Source organism: Mus musculus, chromosome 1, assembly GCF_000001635.26.
Source record: "Mus musculus strain C57BL/6J chromosome 1, GRCm38.p6 C57BL/6J".
Classification (NCBI taxonomy): domain Eukaryota; kingdom Metazoa; phylum Chordata; class Mammalia; order Rodentia; family Muridae; genus Mus; species Mus musculus.
The window spans coordinates 31072041-31097227 of NC_000067.6; the positions used below are offsets into that span (position 1 = coordinate 31072041).

A 25187-nucleotide genomic window follows, 5' to 3' on the forward strand; every position below is an offset into this window, starting at 1 on the left:
CAACCCTATAGGTGGAACAACATTATGAACTAACCAGTACCCCGGAGCTCTTGACTCTAGCTGCATATATATCAAAAGATGGCCTAGTCGGCCATCACTGGAAAGAGAGGCCCATTGGACTTGCAAACTTTATATGCCCCAGCACAGGGGAACACCAGGGCCAAAAAGGGGGAGTGGGTGGGCAGGGGAGTGGGGGTGGGTGGATATGGGGGACTTTTGGTATAGCATTGGAAATGTAAATGAGCTAAATACCTAATAAAAAATGGAAAAAAAAAAGCATTAGCTTCAGACTAAAGAATATATATTTCAGAATGTCTATGAAGACCAGTAACATAAGGAAGGCTCTGGGGCGATTATACAGGAATTCCAAGACCCATGGACGCTTTCATCTTTGATGTAGTCAACCAGCTGAGAAATTCTGACACCCTTTGCAGAGACAGTTAGAATCCATCTTTTCTTCCACTGAAGCTGGCTGGGTTTTGACCAATAACGTCCTTGAGTAAAGTTTAGCACCAGGGGCACTCAGAACCTTTCAGAGGCAGACAGAAGCCTCAAAGCTTCTAGTTTTCTTGGAATGTTTGCACTCTGAGCTTCTCCTCTTGAGATAACCATGTGGTGACACCAGGCAGCCATATCAACAGTGTGCAGGTGTGTGGTTCTCATAGCCCTTCCCATGCATTGCCAGCCAGGGTTCTCCAGTAGCAGTCCAGAAGAGTCTACAGCCATGCAAGGAGCTTTCCAAGCTGCCCCAATACTCTTAGCACTTCACACAGTAAGCAGAATAGAATGGTTGTGTTAACACTAAATACATGGCTTTCTGTTACACCTCAGATTTAGTGTGGCTTTGATCAGACAACTCTAGCAACCCTGTCACAGCAGGCTTTGCCTGATGATGTTGTGGACCTACAAGGACTGGAGAATCCCATCTGGAGATTTTTCAGTAAACAAGTGGTGTAATTATGGGTAGCGCTATGACATCAAGGCGAACTGCTAATGATTTTGTTGCTTAGTGAAGAATCTCCTTAAGCTTCTGTTTTATGTCTTCATCACATCTGACAGAACAGAAATTACATAATATTCCTTTATCTGCACCCTGCACTTGATCTGAGTTATGTCAGACTGAAAGGGCTGGCGTGCTACCTACTCGGACTTTACTACCCACACACTGCCCTTTCCCCCTTCCTGGGAAAGTCTGCTGGGATTACAACATTCCCCAGATTTCAGCAGCCTCTGCTCTTGCTTTGTTCTGGAGCAGTCTGTACTGAGCATGGCCTACTGGCATCGAAACTTGTGTATGTCAAAATCCTGTTATTTGTTTTAAACTTAGCTTCTATTACTTAAGTTTAATTTAGCACACAAAAAACTCTTCATTATTGAATTCTGTGCTGACATTCTGTTATTTGGGGGGGGGTGTATTTAACTACCATTAGTCCAAATGTTAGAAATGTACTTCTGACCTGTCAAATTTCATACAAACATGTAATACACACTCATGCAATAATAGTAAATAAAAATAGACATAGAAGATATACAACTTTTAAGATTTTTTTTTTGTCTTGAGCCAGGGTTTCTCTGTATAGCTCTGGCTGTCCTGGAACTCACTCTGTAGACCAGGATGGCATCGAACTCAAAAATTCACTTGTTTCTGCCTCCCAAGTGCTGGGATTAAAGGTGTGCACCACCACTGCCCGGCTATGTGTATATTCATAAATGCATATCTTAGATATCCTACTCAGTCCATATGATGTTACTTGCACGCATGTTTTCAGAGTTGACCACTTGGTATGGGACAAGTAATAGTGTGTCCTCCCTGGGGAGGGGCTATTTCTCTCACTTCCATCATTCTTTACTTCTTTGTTTGTCTCTCTTTCCCCAGGCTTTCTCTGTTCACTTTGCCATGTCTATTGGTATTATTCTTGTTCCTCTTGGGCAGTCATGCTGGCAAAGCTATGGATGTAGTTTCTGATACTACTAGGAGACACAGTCCCATAGCAAACTCCCTGATTCCTCCCCCTCCCCACCCCTCCCCATCCCCTCCCCCCCTCTTCTCTCCTCTTCTCTCCCCTCCCCTTCCTTCCATCCACCTTCCTTCCTTCCTTCCTTCCTTCCTTCCTTCCTTCCTTCCTCCCTTCCTCCCTCCCTCCCTCCCTCCCTCCCTCCCTCCCTCCCTCCCTTCCTTCCTTCCTTCCTTCCTCCCTTCCTTCCTTCCTTTTTCCTTTTGAAACAGTGTTTCTCTGTGTAGCTGTGGCTTTCCTAGAACTCACTATGTAAACCAGGCTGGCATTGAACTCACAGAGATCTGTTTGCCTCTGCCTGACAAGTGCTGGGATTAGTGTATGCAACCTGGCCTAGACTTTTTTGCTGCTGCTGCTGCTGCTTCTTCTTCTTCTTCTTCTTCTTCTTCTTCTTCTTCTTCTTCTTCTTCTTCTTCTTCTTCTTCTTCTTCTTCTTCTTCTTCTTCTTCTTTTTTAACATACAGAAAAGTTTCAGGTTTGGTTTCTGTTTTTAACTGATACAGTTGTGGAGAGATGGCTCAGTGATTAGGAACACTTACTGCTCTTGCAGAAGACTGGTTCAATTCCCAGCTCTTGCAATGCATGTTATAACTATCTGTACCATCAGTTCCAGGTATCTTCTGTGCCCCCCCACCCCCCAGGCACTACATTCACAAGGTGCACATACACACATGCAAGAAAGCACTTATACACATAAAATCAAATAGATGAATGTAATTTAAACATTATACAAGTGAAAGTGTCTTTGGGCAATTTAAAAATATTCTTACCACACCCAATCAAAATGCAGAGTTGTAGACCCCAATGTATACATTCTTTTGGAAGTCAGAGGTGGGCGTCAGATTCATTGCCACTGGAATTACAGGCAGTTGCTAGCTCCCTGATGTGGATTTAAGAGCCAAACTTGGGTCCTGTGGAAGAGCAGTGCATTCTCTTAATGACCAAACCATCTCTCTGCCCTCTATATTCTAATGGGCTGAAAATTTCAAGTCTTTAAAAGCTAACTTGGAATTTCACACAATTTACTGGGGGCTGGAGAGACTTCTCTTGAAAAAGTGAGTTAGGTTGGTCCGGGACCCGCCGAACTTAGGAAATTAGTCTGAACAGGTGAGAGGGTGCGCCAGAGAACCTGACAGCTTCTGGAACAGGCAGAAGCACAGAGGCGCTGAGGCAGCACCCTGTGTGGGCCGGGGACAGCCGGCCACCTTCCGGACCGGAGGACAGGTGCCCGCCCGGCTGGGGAGGCGGCCTAAGCCACAGCAGCAGCGGTCGCCATCTTGGTCCGGGACCCGCCGAACTTAGGAAATTAGTCTGAACAGGTGAGAGGGTGCGCCAGAGAACCTGACAGCTTCTGGAACAGGCGGAAGCACAGAGGCGCTGGGGCAGCACCCTGCGTGGGCCGGGGACAGCCGGCCACCTTCCGGACCAGAGGACAGGTGCCCACCCGGCTGGGGAGGCGGCCTAAGCCACAGCAGCAGCGGTCGCCATCTTGGTCCGGGACCCGCCGAACTTAGGAAATTAGTCTGAACAGGTGAGAGGGTGCGCCAGAGAACCTGACAGCCTCTGGAACAGGCAGAAGCACAGAGGGGCTGAGGCAGCACCCTGTGTGGGCCGGGGACAGCCGGCCACCTTCCGGACCGGAGGACAGGTGCCCGCCCGGCTGGGGAGGCGACCTAAGCCACAGCAGCAGCGGTCGCCATCTTGGTCCGGGACCCGCCGAACTTAGGAAATTAGTCTGAACAGGTGAGAGGGTGCGCCAGAGAACCTGACAGCTTCTGGAACAGGCGGAAGCACAGAGGCGCTGAGGCAGCACCCTGCGTGGGCCGGGGACAGCCGGCCACCTTCCGGACCAGAGGACAGGTGCCCACCCGGCTGGGGAGGCGGCCTAAGCCACAGCAGCAGCGGTCGCCATCTTGGTCCCGGGACTCCAAGGAACTTAGGAATTTAGTCTGCTTAGGTGAGAGTCTGTACTACCTGGGAACTGCCAAAGCAACACAGTGTCTGAGAAAGGTCCTGTTTTGGGCCTTCTTCTTCGGCCAGGAGGAGGTCCAAATACAAGATATCTGCGCACCTTCCCTGTAAGAGAGCTTGCCAGCAGAGAGTGCTCTGAGCACTGTAACTCAGAGGAGAGAATCTGTCTCCCAGGTCTGCTGATAGACGGTAACAGAATCACCAGAAGAACAATCTCTAAACAGAGTCAACTATAACTACTAACTCCAGAGATTACCAGATGGCGAAAGGTAAACGGAGGAATCTTACTAACAGGAACCAAGTCCACTCACCATCACCAGAACCCAGCACACCCACTTCGCCCAGTCCAGGGAACCCCAACACACCTGAGAACCTAGACCTAGATTTAAAAGCATATCTCATGATGATGGTAGAGGACATCAAGAAGGACTTTAATAAATCACTTAAAGAAATACAGGAGAACACTGCTAAAGAGTTACAAGTCCTTAAAGAAAAACAGGAAAACACAATCAAACAGGTAGAAGTCCTTACAGAAAAAGAGGAAAAAACATACAAACAGGTGATGGAAATGAACAAAACCATACTAGACCTAAAAAGGGAAGTAGACACAATAAAGAAAACTCAAAGCGAGGCAACACTAGAGATAGAAACCCTAGGAAAGAAATCTGGAACCATAGATTTGAGCATCAGCAACAGAATACAAGAGATGGAAGAGAGAATCTCAGGTGCAGAAGATTCCATAGAGAACATCGGCACAACAATCAAAGAAAATGGAAAATGCAAAAAGATCCTAACTCAAAATATCCAGGAAATCCAGGACACAATAAGAAGACCAAACGTACGGATAATAGGAGTGGATGAGAATGAAGATTTTCAACTCAAAGGTCCAGCAAACATCTTCAACAAAATTATTGAAGAAAACTTCCCAAATCTAAAGAATGAGATGCATATGAACATACAAGAAGCCTAAAGAACTCCAAATAGACTGGACCAGAAAAGAAATTCCTCCCGACACATAATAATCAGAACATCAAATGCATTAAATAAAGATAGAATACTAAAAGCAGTAAGGGAAAAAGGTCAAGTAACATATAAAGGCAAGCCTATCAGAATTACACCAGATTTTTCACCAGAGACTATGAAAGCAAGAAGAGCCTGGACAGATGTTATACAGACACTAAGAGAACACAAACTGCAGCCCAGGCTACTATACCCAGCCAAACTCTCAATTATCATAGAGGGAGAAACCAAAGTATTCCACGACAAAACCAAATTCACGCATTATCTCTCCACGAATCCAGCCCTTCAAAGGATAATAACAGAAAAAAACCAATACAAGAACGGGAACAACGCCCTAGAAAAAACAAGAAGGTAATCCCTCAACAAACCTAAAAGAAGACAGCCACAAGAACAGAATGCCACCTTTAACAACTAAAATAACAGGAAGCAACAATTACTTTTCCTTAATATCTCTTAACATCAATGGTCTCAACTCGCCAATAAAAAGACATAGACTAACAAACTGGCTACACAAACAAGACCCAACATTTTGCTGCTTACAGGAAACTCATCTCAGAGAAAAAGATAGACACTACCTCAGAATGAAAGGCTGGAAAACAATTTTCCAAGCAAATGGTATGAAGAAACAAGCAGGAGTAGCCATCCTAATATCTGATAAGATTGACTTCCAACCCAAAGTCATCAAAAAAGACAAGGAGGGACACTTCATTCTCATCAAAGGTAAAATCCTCCAAGAGGAACTCTCAATTCTGAATATCTATGCTCCAAATACAAGAGCAGCCACATTCACTAAAGAAACTTTAGTAAAGCTCAAAGCACACATTGCGCCTCACACAATAATAGTGGGAGACTTCAACACACCACTTTCACCAATGGACAGATCATGGAAACAGAAACTAAACAGGGACACACTGAAACTAACAGAAGTGATGAAACAAATGGATCTGACAGATATCTACAGAACATTTTTCCCTAAAACAAAAGGATATACCTTCCACTCAGCACCTCATGGTACCTTCTCCAAAATTGACCACATAATAGGTCACAAATCAGGCCTCAACAGATTCAAAAATATTGAAATTGTCCCATGTATCCTATCAGATCACCATGCACTAAGGCTGATCTTCAATAACAAAATAAATAACAGAAAGCCAACATTCACATGGAAACTGAACAACACTCTTCTCAATGATACCTTGGTCAAGGAAGGAATAAAGAAAGAAATTAAAGACTTTTTAGAGTTTAATGAAAATGAAGCCACAACGTACCCAAACCTTTGGGACACAATGAAAGCATTTCTAAGAGGGAAACTCATAGCTATGAGTGCCTTCAAGAAAAAACGGGAGAGAGCACATACTAGCAGCTTGACAACACATCTAAAAGCTCTAGAAAAAAAGGAAGCAAATTCACCCAAGAGGAGTAGACGGCAGGAAATAATCAAACTCAGAGGTGAAATCAACCAAGTGGAAACAAGAAGAACTATTCAAAGAATTAACCAAACGAGGAGTTGGTTCTTTGAGAAAATCAACAAGATAGATAAACCCTTAGCTAGACTCACTAAAGGGCACAGGGACAAAATCCTAATTAACAAAATCAGAAATGAAAAGGGAGACATAACAACAGATCCTGAAGAAATCCAAAACACCATCAGATCCTTCTACAAAAGGCTATACTCAACAAAACTGGAAAACCTGGACGAAATGGACAAATTTCTGGACAGATACCAGGTACCAAAGTTGAATCAGGATCAAGTTGACCTTCTAAACAGTCCCATATCCCCTAAAGAAATAGAAGCAGTTATTAATAGTCTCCCAGCCAAAAAAAGCCCAGGACCAGACGGGTTTAGTGCAGAGTTCTATCAGACCTTCAAAGAAGATCTAACTCCAGTTCTGCACAAACTTTTTCACAAGATAGAAGTAGAAGGTATTCTACCCAACTCATTTTATGAAGCCACTATTACTCTGATACCTAAACCACAGAAAGATCCAACAAAGATAGAGAACTTCAGACCAATTTCTCTTATGAACATCGATGCAAAAATCCTTAATAAAATTCTCGCTAACCGAATCCAAGAACACATTAAAGCAATCATCCATCCTGACCAAGTAGGTTTTATTCCAGGGATGCAGGGATGGTTTAATATACGAAAATCCATCAATGTAATCCATTATATAAACAAACTCAAAGACAAAAACCACATGATCATCTCGTTAGATGCAGAAAAAGCATTTGACAAGATCCAACACCCATTCATGATAAAAGTTCTGGAAAGATCAGGAATTCAAGGCCAATACCTAAACATGATAAAAGCAATCTACAGCAAACCAGTAGCCAACATCAAAGTAAATGGAGAGAAGCTGGAAGCAATCCCACTAAAATCAGGGACTAGACAAGGCTGCCCACTTTCTCCCTACCTTTTCAACATAGTACTTGAAGTATTAGCCAGAGCAATTCGACAACAAAAGGAGATCAAGGGGATACAAATTGGAAAAGAGGAAGTCAAAATATCACTTTTTGCAGATGATATGATAGTATATATAAGTGACCCTAAAAATTCCACCAGAGAACTCCTAAACCTGATAAACAGCTTCGGTGAAGTAGCTGGATATAAAATTAACTCAAACAAGTCAATGGCCTTTCTTTACACAAAGAATAAACAGGCTGAGAAAGAAATTAGGGAAACAACACCCTTCTCAATAGCCACAAATAATATAAAATATCTCGGCGTGACTCTAACGAAGGAAGTGAAAGATCTGTATGATAAAAACTTCAAGTCCCTGAAGAAAGAAATTAAAGAAGATCTCAGAAGATGGAAAGATCTCCCATGCTCATGGATTGGCAGGACCAACATTGTAAAAATGGCTATCTTGCCAAAAGCAATCTACAGATTCAATGCAATCCCCATTAAAATTCCAACTCAATTCTTCAACGAATTAGAAGGAGCAATTTGCAAATTCATCTGGAATAACAAAAAACCGAGGATAGCAAAAACTCTTCTCAAGGATAAAAGAACCTCTGGTGGAATCACCATGCCTGACCTAAAGCTTTACTACAGAGCAATTGTGATAAAAACTGCATGGTACTGGTATAGAGACAGACAAGTGGACCAATGGAATAGAATTGAAGACCCAGAAATGAACCCACACACCTATGGTCACTTGATCTTCGACAAGGGAGCCAAAACCATCCAGTGGAAGAAAGACAGCATTTTCAACAATTGGTGCTGGCACAACTGGTTGTTATCATGTAGAAGAATGCGAATCGATCCATACTTATCTCCTTGTACTAAGGTCAAATCTAAGTGGATCAAGGAACTTCACATAAAACCAGAGACACTGAAACTTATAGAGGAGAAAGTGGGGAAAAGCCTTGAAGATATGGGCACAGGGGAAAAATTCCTGAACAGAACAGCAATGGCTTGTGCTGTAAGATCGAGAATTGACAAATGGGACCTAATGAAACTCCAAAGTTTCTGCAAGGCAAAAGACACTGTCTATAAGACAAAAAGACCACCAACAGACTGGGAAAGGATCTTTACCTATCCTAAATCAGATAGGGGACTAATATCCAACATATATAAAGAACTCAAGAAGGTGGACCTCAGAAAATCAAATAACCCCCTTAAAAAATGGGGCTCAGAACTGAACAAAGAATTCTCACCTGAGGAATACCGAATGGCAGAGAAGCACCTGAAAAAATGTTCAACATCCTTAATCATCAGGGAAATGCAAATCAAAACAACCCTGAGATTCCACCTCACACCAGTGAGAATGGCTAAGATCAAAAATTCAGGTGACAGCAGATGCTGGCGAGGATGTGGAGAAAGAGGAACACTCCTCCATTGTTGGTGGAATTGCAGGCTTGTACAACCACTCTGGAAATCAGTCTGGCGGTTCCTCAGAAAATTGGACATAGTACTACCGGAGGATCCAGCAATACCTCTCCTGGGCATATATCCAGAAGAAGCCCCAACTGGTAAGAAGGACACATGCTCCACTATGTTCATAGCAGCCTTATTTATAATAGCCAGAAACTGGAAAGAACCCAGATGCCCCTCAACAGAGGAATGGATACAGAAAATGTGGTACATCTACACAATGGAGTACTACTCAGCTATTAAAAAGAATGAATTTATGAAATTCCTAGCCAAATGGATGGACCTGGAGAGCATCATCCTGAGTGAGGTAACACAATCCCAAAGGAACTCACACAATATGTACTCACTGATAAGTGGATACTAGCCCAAAACCTAGGATACCCACGATATAAGATACAATTTCCTAAACACATGAAACTCAAGAAAAATGAAGACTGAAGTGTGGACACTATGCCCCTCCTTAGAAGTGGGAACAAAACACCCATGGAAGGAGTTACAGAAACAAAGTTTGGAGCTGAGATGAAAGGATGGACCATGTAGAGACTGCCATATCCAGGGATCCACCCCATAATCAGCATCCAAACGCTGACACCATTGCATATACTAGCAAGATTTTATCGAAAGGACCCAGATGTAGCTGTCTCTTGTGAGACTATGCCGGGGCCTAGCAAACACAGAAGTGGATGCTCACAGTCAGCTAATGGATGGATCACAGGGCTCCCAATGGAGGAGCTAGAGAAAGTACCCAAGGAGCTAAAGGGATCTTCAACCCTATAGGTGGAACAACATTATGAACTAACCAGTACCCCTGAGCTCTTGACTCTAGCTGCATATGTATCAAAAGATGGCCTAGTCGGCCATCACTGGAAAGAGAGGCCCATTGGACACGCAGACTTTGTGTGCCCCGGTACAGGGGAACGCCAGGGCCAAAGGGGGGGAGTGGGTGGGTAGGGGAGTGGGGGTGGGTGGGTAAGGGGGACTTTTGGTATAGCATTGGAAATGTAAATGAGCTAAATACCTAATAAAAAATGGAAAAAAAAAAAAAAAAAAAAAGAAAAAGTGAGTTAGATATCTCTACAGTTTAGTCCTTTATTGGAATTCGCAGCCTCTGAGGAGCTCACAGCAGAGTCTGTGGAAACATGAAGGTGCCTTTGCCTGCCTCACCTTAGCACTAGGGGTGAAACACCATAAAATCAGTCAGTTCTGTGTTGAGAGTACTTGGGGTCTGATAACATTCCCCTCACCCCATAACTCATCTTTCTTTCAAACAAACCCTCAACTAACATAAACCCAAGCCTATTTCAGTCAAGTGCAGGTTGAAAGGGTGGTGCTTGGGCTGGGAAGGCCTTGGGCAGAGACCTAAAATAAGGTTCATTCAGGGAACACTAGTCATGTTTAGTGGCATGTTTATGTACCATCCAAAGATGGAAAGGGACATAAAGATTCAAAATGCAAAGGTCTATCTAAATCAGAGAGGTTACTGAGTCTATGGCTGCAGAGACAAGAAAGCAGCCCAAAGATTGAGAAGTCTCTACTTGAATTAGAGTTTGAGGGAGAGAAACAGCACAAACCTTGGATCTGATCAGAGTGCTGGTTCTGGTGAGGGTTCTTTTCCCAGTGGTGCATGGCCATTTATTTCTTTACCTTCACATGGAAGAGAAAGAACACACTTTTGCTGTTACTCGCCTGTATAAGGACACTAATCTCACCACGAAGGTGTCAGCTCTCATGAGTTTACCTAAGCCTAGTTACTTACCTTCCTTAGGTCTCATTTCTAAGCCTCCCTCAATGGGATGAGAGCTTCTACATGGGGATTTGATGCATTGGCTCAGGTGCTAACAGGTAGTAGAGTGTGCTCAGTGCTTTATTCTACTAACGCTGTTTTAGTGATACTCGGGTGAGTACTGTCCTACTTGTGATGAGGTTTTCCCCCAGCATCCCCAAGGCCTGTTCTTTGCTGTTTGTCTTGTTCACAGGGATGAACACAATGTAGTTCAGAGTGATACACTCCTGCCTGCTCCTCTCCCAAGAAATAAGCCCTTAAGGTTTACAGTTTATTGCTGATCAGAGCTAGGAAATAGATGTGGTAAAACATGTCTGGTAAACTGTGGATGGTCATACAACTAGAACTTTACATGTGTATGTTTTTTTTCAGGGAAAAATAAAAAATGTTTCCTGTGCATCTCGCAGAGAGCGTCACTGAGTCTTGGCTAGGGATGGGTCTCAGTGGTACAGCTCTTGCCTCCCATGCACAAGGCTGAGCACTGCAACAGAGAATTATATTTTCAGTAGTTCATTAGAGGAAAACATTTTGTGGCTCATGACATCTTAAGTACTGGCAGTCTCCTTGCAGACATTTGATCTTTACCCTCATTTTTAGCAGAGATCCAGCGTTGCTTCCACAGTCTGACCTGGTTTTTAGTAAGGATCATGTAGAACTTTTCTTTTGATGCACATCACCAAAGCCTTAGAATGTAATCAGTGCAGAATAATGGCAGCTTTTCTTTCCCGCAGAGCACATTTGGATTTCTGAAGGCAGCAGCCGAGGTTGTCCTAGCTCCAGCCTCTGTGATCAGTGCTGGAAGGAACATTCTCTCTTGACACATCTTTGCATTAACAGTGCTGGTGAGCCTAATAACTCCTGTTAAAAGAGAACTGATGTGGCATTTCTAGTGATGAGCCCACTTGAGAATGGGCTTTAGAATATTTCCAAAAGTAAATCGTGTACCACTAGCTGTTACACACTGAATAATATCCCCTCAAATACACATTTGGAGTCACTAACTTTTAATGTGTGTTTATTTGTAGACAGAACCTTTAAAGGGCAATTAAATATAAAAGAGATCATAAGGATGTGGCCCTTCTATGGGAGAGGCCAGAAATCAGAGGAGAAATCAGGTGTGCAGACGGAAAGTCATCTGAGGACAGAGGGAGAGTGATCATCTGTCAGCCGAGAGTGGCCTCAGGAGAACCCAAACATAGGGCACCTTGATCCTAGATTTCCAGCCTTTGGAGTTCTGAAACAACACATTTCTGTTGTCTCGTGGACCAAGTATAGGATATTTTATCATTGCAGTCCTGTAAACTAAGACATGAGTTATGTTTTCGTCTGCTCTGAGCTCTAGGAACCAAAGAACCAAATGTGAAGTCTCCACTAATCCCACACACTTGCTGTGTTCCCGTAATTCTTCTATTTTGATCTTCCTTTTGTGAGTCACTTCTTTCTATTTCAATTTTATTAGGTTATTATTTGTTTTTATTGTTTACTGCTTCAAAGCCCTTGCAGGAAAGAAGCAGGACACAAAGAAATAAATAACGACCTACAGGAATGTTTTATAGATGCAGGCTCTCTTATTTCAGGTACACCTTTCCAGTCGGCTGTAATGGTTCTTTTCATTTCTTAGACTCTTTAATGTTGGAATGCTGCAGGGCTTGGGCATTATTTTTTTCTTATGTCAGCTCAATTCTTGTTTGATCTTAGCCAGAGTTGGGGCTTCATTATACATCAGCTGGGCAGTGTATGTATGGTGTATGTGGATATACTGTAATCTGTCTGTCTGTCTGTCTGTCTATCTGTCTGTCTATTATCTATCTGCTGTACATCCATCCATCCATCATCTATTAATTACAAGCTTTCTTCTCAATCTTTTTATCCACGAATGTTTAGATGTTTAATAGACATCTCATATTTAACATGTCTGAAAGACAAGCCAAAGCCCCAACTCTTCCTTCTCTTTTCTGATCTTCCTAGTCTTGGTAAACAGAATCTCTCTCTCCTCCAACTCAGAATACAGAATGCAAATATAGAAGTCAATTCTTAACTTATGTTAGAGGTAGTTTTGACCGTCTTTAATTTCCAATTTGTCAGAAGCTTTACTGTCTTTTTCCATCAAAATCTATCAAAGAGTCAAAGCATTACTTTTAAACATCTTGCCACAGCAGTGGAAACCACCCTCATGTATCCCTTGGTCTACTCAGTAATCCTTCTTTCAGGTTTCCTCCTGTGAACCCTTCTCCACAGCAGCCAGAACACTCCACACAAAGACAAGTTAGATCAGGTTCTCTCTCTGCTCAACCTGTGTGAGTTTCTCTCGCATTGAAAGGCAGGCCTTTTATGGCCTTCGAAGCACAATACAGTCCAACTTTGTTGACTCCTCTGACCCCACAGAGTTTTCTTTGGCTCACTTCCTTCCAGATGCAATGGCTTATCTTTCCTTTTTCCTCTACTTATGACAGGACATACTCTCCTTCACAGGATATCAGCAAGGCTCATTCTTATCAAGTCTCTATGAGTTTATTAATCAAGACGTTCTTATGAAAGAAATTTACCTTGTGGTATCTGGCACAATTTCAATATCTGGCTCTCTCTAGAAACATAAATATACTTGAATGTATAGTATAACAAAATCTTAACAATTAGTTCACCATCATATTTTTCAGCATGTCAACCATTGAACAATAAACTAGATCATGGTTTATTGACTTTGCTGAATGTCTTGATGTAAAAGCTTTTTCCATGCCATTCCCAACACAGTAAAATATATCACTGAAAGAGAAATAAGGCATTGGCATGCAGTGACAGAACACCACTATGCAGCGTTTCCACCCTGTGGACATGTGCCATGTGAAACAAGATATAGTGCATGTGTACAGTGTAGTAAGACAACTGAAATGTTATTGAAAAGCTTGTTTGTTTGTTTATTTATTTATCTATTTATTTATTTGTTTGATATAAGTCCACATGACACAATAGACATGTGGACATTAGAAAACAACATTTGGGAGTCTTCTCTCTCCTTTTGTCCTAGGTGTCTGGGGACTTGACACACGCTGTCAGGCCTGGCAGCAAGCCCTTTTACCTAATGAGTGCTCTTACTGTCTGCAATTAAGAGGTTTTAAGTGTTACTTTCAGTTGAATTAAAAATTGCTAAAGTTTGGGTCTGGTATATCTATGAAAGGCCTTTACATTGAACACATGAGCCCCAACCTACAGGAGGAACCTTTATGATTGTAGCCTTCTAGAAAGATGAAAAGTCATTGGCGATATGCCCTAGGACCTTCGCATCTTTTCTCTTTTCCTGGGTTTTGGCCATCATCAGGTGAGGAACCTTATGTTTTGCCAATGGTCTCAAGCTATAGGGTCAAGTAACCGTAAACTGAAGCCACTGAAACTATGAGGCAAACAAACCTTTCATAGTTATAACTCAATGATTTTTAGGTATCTTGTTACAGTAACCGAAACCTGACTAACACAGGGATGAAAGTTGGTACAGTTCATGTGGCAGAAAAATGGGAGCACCCGTTAAGAGCACTTATGGCTCATTGAGGGGACTGAGTTTGGTTGTCAGCATTTGCACCAGATAGTTCAAAATCACCTGTGATTCCAGGGAATGTGACACTCTCTTCTAGCTTCCATGACACAGCATAGTTGTTCAACTCCAACTATTATATCACATATAATAGCCCATGTATATATATACATAATTATACATATATACATATATACATATATACATACATATATATGTATACACATATACATATACACACATATATCCTCCCATGTATATGTGTGTATACAAAGATAAAAAATATTTTTTAAAGTACATGTGATTCATTTTTATTGATGACCATGTACAATTGGCCACTTCTTTGATCATTCTACATAAAATAGCAGTTTATTATATATTGTATTTATCTTGCTATATGTGCTTCATTAATATCTAACCTACATATATTATATATTACACAATATCTATCTCACAAGCATTTTATATTGTATATATATTATATTAAATATATTTATATAACTATTATGTTACATTATAATATTTATATAAACATATATAATATATATATACATATTACATATAATAAATATGTCAAGCCAAGGTCTAAACTCTGATGACTTAGTAGCAGACAAAATAACCAAATGACCTTTACTCACTGAGTGTACAAACCTATGTATGTATGTAACATATGTAAAAAATATGTATATGTGTATAATGCTTATTTACCATAATTTAAGCTCAACAAGGCTAAGTATATGCTATTTTGTTTGCTGTCAAACCACCTGGTCTTAAAATGTGGCTTGTACATCATTCAAATGTTTACCTATTGAAGAAATAAATGAGTTTACTAACATTTTGTGCAAAGTGTTATGAGCTTGGTTTATAACAAAGGCAAACACTAGGACAATATCTCTGTCAAAGGTACTTGCTGTACTTCCATGCAGCAGGTTAGCTTATCTCATTTCTGTCGCTTGCTTGGAAAGGAGGGTTGATTTACTTTTGCTCCCATTTTACATACTGGGAACTTAGTTCAGGCCTTCCCAATGGCATGCAGCAGACAAGGAGCAAAGGTATGATTCATATCCCACCTTTTCAGTCCAGAAATTCCCTTTAAAAAACACCCAGCTTTCAAAAAGTTTTGAAAATTTTCATATGGTATAAAATAGACACAGGAAAATGAACCCTGAATATCTGTTATCCACCTTCAACCCTTATCAATTCCTGAATGATTTCTTTTCATCTATACTCAACCTTCCAGTTAGGTTTCTCTGTAACAAAACTAAACCTCTGTCTATCTCTAAAGATACAGGTGAAAGAACTTCTTTCAGTCTTAGTATTGCCTATTATTTTTGACTCAGTGTTGGTTGGCCAACTATTTGATGTTTCTGAAACAAATTTTCCACATCTACAGAGTAGTGATAGCAAGTTTTAATTAAATGAGACAGTACACTTGAAGCACTTTGTTAAAGCCTTCTATAAAGTTTGTAATTTCAAGTTCTATGTTAGTACCTACCTTCTACTATTGACACAATTAAAGGTCTCAATATCAATGTCTACTTTGGTTGAGTACAAGCAAGCATGGCTGTTTTCACCAGCAGCATGCCTCATGAATATGTCAGAGGTCTTACAGTCAGGTGTTGCATAGGACATCTAAGTGTTTGCAAGATTGTCAAGTCTAAAGAGTGAACAAAATATTATAAAGTTTGAAACAGTATTTTTTTCATAGTAAGGAGGAATGTTAGCTGGGCATGGTGGCATGCACCTATAATCTCAGTATTTGAGAGGCAAAGGCAGGAGGTGATTTCCACAAGTTTGAGGCCAGCCAGATCTGCATTGTACATACTTAGCTGGAGGTGAGACTCCATTTCAAAGAGAAGATGGTGAGCATCCTACACATGTTTATGAAAATTCATCACAACTTGCCTGGTCCTTGCAAATGAGAACATTCTACGTTTGTGGAGCCTTATACAAGGAGAGAGTTGAAGTTAGATGAAGGAATTAGAGCCCATATGACACATGTTAAAGGGAGCCTCCACTATGATCTTAAGTACAAAGCATCCTTTTCTAACAGTGATGGTGGTACTATCAGCATGTACTTACATTGTCTCTAACAGATGGCAGGCTTTGTGGCAGCACATTTGATCTCAACAAAGTAACAGCATGACTTTGGTGTCTACCTAGAAGATGGGTGAGCAGAAGTATTGCGAGATTTTTTTTTCTTTTTTAAATTGTCAACATTACCAAACTAGAAGTGAGAATTTGTGATTTAAACATGGCTATCAAGTTTTGGAGTCTGGCTTCTGCAACCAGGGTGTCCCTGAGCCTTGAAAGAAAACAGTAGTTGCAACAGTTGCTCTTCGAACATCCAGACTCTCAAATGCTTCCTTCATATTTCCCATTTTTGAGAAAATAGCCGTGAAATCAATGATTCAGTCAGGTGTCTATAATTTTTCCTAAGATACACCTGAACATGACTCTATGCTTACCAAAGTAAGAAATGTATTTATGTGTATTCTATACCATTGATTATATCCCTTGACATGTTAAGTTATGGTCCAGACCGGGAAGGCAGAAAGAAACAATTAAGATATGAAACTTTGCAGAGTTAAGTAGCAAGGGCAAAGGCTGAACCGGCTCCAGAGCAGGAAATGGCAGGTTAGGTCTAGACAGGTAAACAGGTGGACAGTCAGGCAGGCAGTCACGTAGGCTGTGTGAAAAACAAGACACTGGGTCAAGTCTGCGAGTTCACAATTATGACTGCATGTATTAGGTATCCATAGATAGGCTATACAATCACAGTGTTAGGTGTCCATCATTTTATGGGTTTTAGGTGTGTGTGTGTTGGCTAGTTTTATGTCAGCTTGACATAAGCTAGAGTTATTTATCTGAAAGGAGGAAACTTTAATTGAGAAATGCCTCTGTTAGGTATGGGTGTAAAACATTTTCCTGATTAGTGATTGATGAGGAGGACTCAGCCCATTGTGGATGGGCCCACTTCTGGGCTGGTGGTCCTGGGTTCTATAAGAAAGCAGGCTGAGTTTTCTTTCATGGGGGGCAAGCCAGTAGGCAGTACCCCTCTATGGCTTCTGCATCGGCTCCTGTCGCCAGGATCTTGACTCGTTTGAGTTACTGTCTTAACTTCATTCAGATAGACTACAAAGTGGAAGTGTAAGCCAAATAAACTCTTTCCTCCCCAAAGCGAATTTGGTCATGGTGTTTCATTAAAGTAGTAGTAACCCTAACTAGGGCATTTACATCACATACTCATGTGTCCCTGAAGTTTCAACTCTCCCCAAAAAACTTACCGTGTGCCTCCCAATCCTAGGAACAAGTCGTTTGTCTGTCTGGATAGGTAGTACTTAACAGATGGTACAGTGTTTTGGTCCATCCTGGGGCTACAGTAATCCTTCTCCCTTAAGATGCAGACAAAAGCTGCTTATATAATGGAGCCTCCCAGGGCAATGTGCAACCAGAAAACAAAACAAAAACAAAACCACTGCTTTATTCAATGTGGTATAACTTAGATCAGGACATAGCCTCATCTCCTTATTGGACAGAAGTTTGAAGTGAACTGCTTAGGCAATAAGGCTTTGAAAACAAAAACAAAATCTGGGGCTCTATCTCTGTAAGTGGCATTAATCATGGATTTTTCTAGGAGTTATTTTCCAACACCGGGTGCACACCCTGAGTAAGATCTTTGGTCTAAGTACCTTGAAGCTCACTGGGCAATACAGGTATGTAGATATTCTTAATCAAAAAGGATTGGGAAGCTTAGGAAGGAGAGAGAAGGCAGGAAAGAGGGATAATAGAAAGGAGGAGGGGGGAACAAGGAGAGAAATATTATAAAGGAAAGGATGGGATATACCTAATAGTAGTCAACTATATTGAGAAGAAATAATCATGAATTTATTAATATTATTTGCATAAATTGTATATGTAGATTTTTTCCTGCCTCAATAGCTAAAGCTTCCTTGAGTATATTCTAACCTTCTTTTGTAAAAGAGCTGGTCTTGGGGCCAGAACTATGTTTGTTATAGGATTCAAAGAGGTCTGGGCATGTCTTGTGAAGTGGCAGAGGGTGACTTGATGCTTAAGGAGCATCTTGTTAAATGTGGTACAGCCACACAATGGCATACTACGCAGCTATGAAAAACAAGGAACTCATGAAATTCTTGGGCAAATAGATGGATTTGGAGGATATCATCCTGAGTGAGATAAACAAATCACAAAAGAACACACACACATGATATGCACTTATTGATAAGTGGATATTAGCCCAGAAGCTCAGAATACCCAAGACATAATTCACAAACCACATGAAACTCAAAAAGAAGGAAGACCAAAGTGTGGGTACTTCGGTTCTTCTTAGAAGAGGAACAAAATACCCGTGGAAGGAGTTACAGAGAGAAAGTGTGGAGCAGAGACTGAAGAAATGGCCATCCAGAGACTGCCCCACCTGGAGACCCATCCCATATACAATCGCCAAACCCAGACACTATTGTGGATGCCAACAAGTGCTTGCTGACAGGAGCCTGATACAGCTGTCTCCTGAGAGGCTCTGCCAGTGCCTGACAAATACAGAAGTGGATGCTCACTGCCATCCATTGGACTGAGCATAGCTTCATTGAGTCCACAATGAAGGAGCTAGAGAAAGGACATAAGGAGCTAAAGGGATTTGCAGCCCTTTAGGGGGAACAACAACATGAATTAACCAGTACCTCCAGAGCTCCCAGGGACTAAGTCACCAACCAAAGAGTCCACATGGTGGGACACATGGCTCTATCTGCATATGTAGTAAAGGACGGCCTAGTTGGACATCAATGGGAGGACAGGCCCTTGGTCCTGTGAAAGCTCTATGCCCCAGTGTAATGGAATGCCAGGGCCAGGAAACAGGAGTGGGTGGGTTGGTCAGCAGGAGAAGGGAGGAGAGGCTACGAGGAGGGGGTTTTCAGAGGGGAAACCAGGAAAGGGGATAAAATTTGCAATGTAAATAAAGAAAATATCCAATTAAAAAAAAAGCATCTTGTTTGGGATATAAATCACAGTATGCAAGTCAGATCTCAAAATGTGGGCTCCAGAGACCAGAGCTCATTAGTCATTTATGCTTTATTTTTGCAAACATATTTTCAGTAGCAATGTGTGTGTGTGTATGTGTGTGTATGTGTGTGTGAGAGAGAGAGAGAGAGATATTCTTTAGATTATACAATATCCTGCTCTACTTCATACTATGTAAAAAGTGCTTTTTCAAACTGTGCCTTGCCTGGAAAGACTATTTTACAATCAGCTATTGACTTCATTTTGAGGGAGAAGGATGATTGGGCTCCTGGATGGGGATGTGAACAGCATCATATGTCCAACGCCCCCTGCCCCCATACAGCACAAACTAATAAATCACTCCTTCTTGGGATTATAAAGAGAACCACCATATAAATTTGTATGGGGCACATAAGTATATTAAAATCACATCAGGGAAACTAGGCCCAAGGACTGAGAGGACATGCCAGACTGGGGAAAGGTATAGCTCCCTGATCTGAACTGTGTAAGTCTATGAATTCTCTAACCCTGCTAAGGCACAACCCCATATCAATCTATCATCTGATAAGTGGTGTGTCAACGGGGACTGAAAGGCTAAGAACCATCAAGTGTTTCTGGGGCTTCAGCTCACTTGGGTTCCCTGTGCTGGTGTGGCCTACTTGATTTGCTCTCTGTTGCTTCATCTGTTCTTGTTGCTGTCTGTTGTGCATCTGTGGATGCACCTGGACCTGATTCAACTTTTTCCTACTCCAGTCAGGTTCTGCCTTCTCATCTCTCTAGCTCATTATGCCTTTGCTCTGAAACATGGCTCTCCCATGCCTGGTTTTTACAACAGCAGATTCTCTGCAGGTCTGGTTTTGTTGCCTTATCAATACAGGTTCTACTTAAATTCTCTCAGCTCAGTTTGGAAAGCTTTCAAACCCTTGTGTATTCATTGCGCAAACCACTTATACATACACAGATATATTTACTGTGTGTTATACAATAGTGTTAATATTAGTAATTAAAGTTGGACTGGAAGAACCTGCATTTGTCTTAGCCAGATTACCTGGGTAGGAAATTACCTGTCTGGAAATTGCTGCCCTTGAAACTGCTATATCATATGAATTGATTTAGTTAATACATTCTGACATTACGGAAAACATGTTCCTCTATATTTCTAGCAGAGCATATTCACGACAGTATGTGTGTATGTACATATGAGTGAATGTATGTGAACACACAAGAGGTATACTTAGTGTCGTCCTTAATCACCTTCTGGTTTAGATTTGAGATAGCATCTCTCACTGAATCCAGAGTGCACTTGTTGCTAGATGGGTTAGCCAGTGAGTCTGTGGGATACAACTGTCTGTTTCCCTAGTGAAGGATTACATGCTACAATACCAGACTTTTTATGTGGGATCTGGGGCTCTGAATGAAGGTCCACATGTTTACCTAGCAAGTTATCTACTCACTGAGCCCTCAACCTAACCTGGGTAGTAAGGATTTTTGAAAGTCACATATTTAATTTATGAATGAAATATTAACTTCCTTTCTTCAAAAATGAATAAAAACCACAATTTTTACAAAATATTTTTTTCCACAAAGGCCGTATTAGTGTGGCTAATTTTATGGAACTATAAATGCACCTTAGCAATATGCCTCATGGTTCAAAGGTGCAATCTGTCACAGAGGGTATGCCACTGCAGCAGGAGCTGAGACGGCTGATCACAGTCCATCCACATTCAAGAAGCAGAGAGAGATGGGCACTCACTTTCTCCTTTTTTCTCCAGTCCAGAATCATAGCCTAGGGAATGGTGACGTCCATAGTGAGCAGATGTTCCCATCTTAATCAACCTAATCAGATGATCCTCAACAGGCATGAGCACAGGCCGGTCTCCCAGGTGCACAATCCTACTCAGAAACAGTCTAATACTCTTTCTAAAAAGTTAATACAATAATAAAAAGATTAGGCCTAAAGATAACGCCTCACCAGACACAACAGCAAATGAACTGCTTATGTAGCATTTTATGAATTATAACTTCATTTATACTAAGTGAGAGTTCTAAATCAACTTGGAACACTTTTATCTCATTTTCATATTTTATCACTGGCACAAAATAACTGGATACATTTATGAGGTATGGTGTGATAATTTTATATCCATACAAGGCACAATGACCAAACCTTGATAATTTACATTTCTATCTACCCAAACAGTTCTGTGTATGGAGAAACTTTAAACTCCTCTCCCCTTGTTCTTTTAAATGTACATAGTCTTTATTGTTATCATCATCATCACCACCATCATCACACTATGGTTTGAGGCAGTAGAAGTTCCCTATTTTCTAACTGTTCCTTCTATTCCTCTTGTGCGTGCAATGGTTCCTGCCAGCCGATGACTTGATGCTATCTGGAAGCACAGGTTCTGATGGGAGCAGCTGTCCAGGGATGCCCTAAGACAGAACAGGGAAAATGCCTGGAATTCTGGGAAAGAGTTTCCCCTGTTCCAGTAGAAGGGGATAAAATAGAGGGAAAGAACAAGGCCAGGAAAGCTAGCATTTAGCATGGACAGGTGTAGAGGTTGGCATGTGGTAACTAAATCCCAGATAACGTTTCTGAAGTGTTCATTTGAACTCAAGGACAGAGATTTTTCTTTAATTTCCTAATGTGCCATTTTAGGAACAACACATGTGGAGTGTTGGCAAGGGAGGAAAGAAAGCATGTTTTCTTTCAGTCAGAAAACCATGGTATGTTTGCCGGGTAACAATAGAGCTGAATATAAATAAGTGAAGTCCTGCAGTTGGAGGGTTAAGTAAAATGTAGAGAAGGGAAAGCTGCCACTGAGAAGCAGAATTCAAGGGAGGATTCAGATGTGGAAAATACCCAGAAGGAGACAGAATCAAACATTATTGCACAATAAAGGGTGGGGACTCAGGGAATTAGGTCATCACATTCCCAGATTCTAACACTATTACATAATTACTAAAGCTCTCCCAAATTATTTTAAAATAAAGAAAGGTAAGGCCTCCTTTATAAAACAAGATAGCCTGTCACAGTGGCACATGCCTGTGGTGCCAGAAGGCAGCAACAGGAAGGCCAGGAGTTCAAGGTTGTCTTCATAGTTAGAGACCCACACGGACTACTTGAGGGAGGAAGGGAGGGACACACACATGTATATGGAATTCATCCTATATGATCAAGTAAATCTAGGGTAAAATTTAAAACTCAGAATTGTGATTGTCAATTTATTGTGTAATTTGCTAAACATTTGGGCAGCTGGAGTAGTTTCCAAGGCTTTCCATACTAACACTCACGGAACAACAAACATAGTCACCTCTGGTGGCAGAAAAGGTATGTTTCTCGTCTTTTGGGAATACTGAAGTGATTGACATCTTTCTGTCCTGTATGAAGACAGTTGTAGAACATGAGCTTCTATTTCTGGCTTCCATTTTAGGTCAGCCTCAGAGAGCGGTGTGCATAATTACCGAAAACACTGTTGACAATTTGAATTATAATTGTTAACACCTGGGACGATAGCCTGAGCTTAGAAGACACCAACTTCTGAGAGCAGCCTGCTAAGTAATTCTTGATGCTTTATTACACACTGTGACTAAGCAGAGGCACTCACACAGCACTAAGGCCCTACCGTGAGCTTTACATAATAGTAACAGGAAAGTGAGCCTAATTAGTCTCTTCCACTAAAAGTATTTGAAAATTTTTCCATTGCCCAATACCATCCCATAATGGAAAATACTCTGCAGCAAGGATGAGTAAATATTTGAGTTGTGCTTAACTGATTTCAGTGTCATACACAACCCATTAATCATTAACACTTCAAAAACATATACCTGGTGTGACTCTCTCTCCCCGAACACATTCTCTCCCCGAAGACTTTTCAGACCCTCATCAGAGTTCAACAGGTCCCTGGTGAGCCCTAGCCTAATCTTTTATTATCACAGGTGAGAAAACAGAGACTAGGAATGTCTGGGGGACTTTAAGTCTCAAAGCCTCACCTGCTTCCCAGTGCTGAGACTTCCAGGTTCTGAAGTTCAGCTTCTTCTAAGACCCTATGAAGAGTTATTCACTGTTCACTGCCTGGTTTGCAAGAAGTGTATCAGAATACCATAATATTGTCAGAGTTATAGAAATGGGAGAGACAGTTTAGAAAACTACAGGCACAGATACTTGTTTCTAAGGTCACTTTTTTTTTTTGTAGTCCCAAGACTGTAGCTCCCACTAGGAGGTAGAGGCAGGAGGACCGAGGTTTAGTTCTCCCTCAATCTAGGCTATAGATAAACATCTTGTCTCAAAATCTAAAGCCAATGATTGGCTCATGCCTATAATCCTCGCACTTGGGAGGCTGCAGTGTGAGAATTACTTGGAGGTGGAGAACAGCCTGAACTATGCTGTTAATTTCAGGTAAACCTGGACTACATAGCAAGACCTCGTATTGAGATAAGTAGGTAGGAAGAGAGAGAGAGAGAGAGAGAGAGAGAGAGAGAGAAACACAGAGACACACACACAGACAGACAGAGACACATAGAGAGAGATACACACACAGACAAACTTACAACATAATCCAACAGACACCAAAACCAAGCCAAATCCTCCAATCTTTCTAGCCTCTAGAGAAAGGACTGTGGAAACATTAGCTTGGTGTTACATGACTAACAATGACTAAGGTTCCCACGCTGGTGGGTGGCCTGTGACATATGGAAAGAATCACTGCTGTCTCAGGATCAAGAAATTCTTAAAACTCGAGATAGGAAACAGCCTGGGTTATTCAATTTCTAGCCTATATTTTTTTTCCTTAGAAAACAAATACATGTCTATTAGATGATGTATTTGGTCTAAATGAACTCAGTCAACCCAGCCTGTGACTAAAGTCACAAACTTTAGGCTTTTGTAACATTGTGGATTCTGGCTGACTGGTGGAGAGAGGAGAAAGCGAAGGTGTGAGCAGTATTCATTTGTGTGGAGAGGCTCTGGCTCTGGACTAAAGCCTTACATTGACAGATGCTTTGTCTGTGTTTAGGTAGAGCAGCAATAATGGTAACCTGAGTAGAAATTTAGGAACTCCATATGCTTCTGTTAGAAATTTTGCCTCAGGGTGAGGTCAACAAAGAATGTGATTACCTACTTCAGAGATGCTCGCCGCAGTGTGCTGGAGCTCCAGCCAATGGGAATGGAGTTACCATTCTTCCTCTCTGTTTGAACAATTTCAACTCCTTGCTTTTTCAGCCAGTGCTATGGCTGAGGGCTCATCCTGTTTTCCATCTCCGAGAATCAGGGACAATGTGGGGTGATAGTCCACAGCCCACACAGCAGGGATCTTGCAACAGAATGGGAGGTTTTGCAAAATCAGGCCAGTGAGCATGTTCAGAGGGTGCTGTGCCCAGTCTTGCCCTCCTCTAGGACACAAGCAATCCCTGAGCTCTGCTCACACTGTTAGTGGAGGTTTGCAGCTCACGCCCTTAAAATGTAAAGCTTCCAGCTCAGAACTTGGCTTGATGCTTGGTATCTGCCAATATCTAAATTATTAACTAAGTTAAATAGAAACTGATAGGCAGACCACAGAAATACAAGTGTGGTTCTAATAGGTGACTGTAGAGAAGTGGGAAGGGATTATATTTTTTAATCCTTTTTTTCCCTTTCCTTTTCTTAAGAGAAATTAAAAAAAAATCATTGAAGTTAAAAACATTTTAATCAATATTTCAATTTTTCTCATGCAACATTTTAAGTCCTTGGGCTATGGATATGGCTCAATTGAAAAAAAAAAAGCACCAGCCATGCAGGTATTAATATCTGAATTTAAATTGTCAGAATCCATGGAAAAGTCAGCTCAAGTGTTTAGGAACCTCTGATGCTGGAGGGATGGGGAAACAGAAGGACCCAGAGAAGCCCACAGGCAACATACACACATGTACACACATTGCATATGCATATAATCTTCCTGTAAAGTCTTATTGGGTTGTATGGCGGTCATGGCGAGAGAA

General features: G+C 41.4%; 1 long non-coding RNA gene across 1 annotated transcript in view; it reads right to left on the bottom strand.

Moving 5' to 3' along the window:
* Positions 1-24414, bottom strand: part of Gm29669 (predicted gene 29669) — a 77267-nt gene extending 52853 nt beyond the window's left edge. Inside the window, exon 1 of the long non-coding RNA NR_136907.1 lies at positions 24332-24414. This is a non-coding gene — a long non-coding RNA (predicted gene 29669). The remainder of the gene's footprint in view (positions 1-24331) is intronic.
* Between the last annotated feature and the right edge of the window lie 773 nt (positions 24415-25187).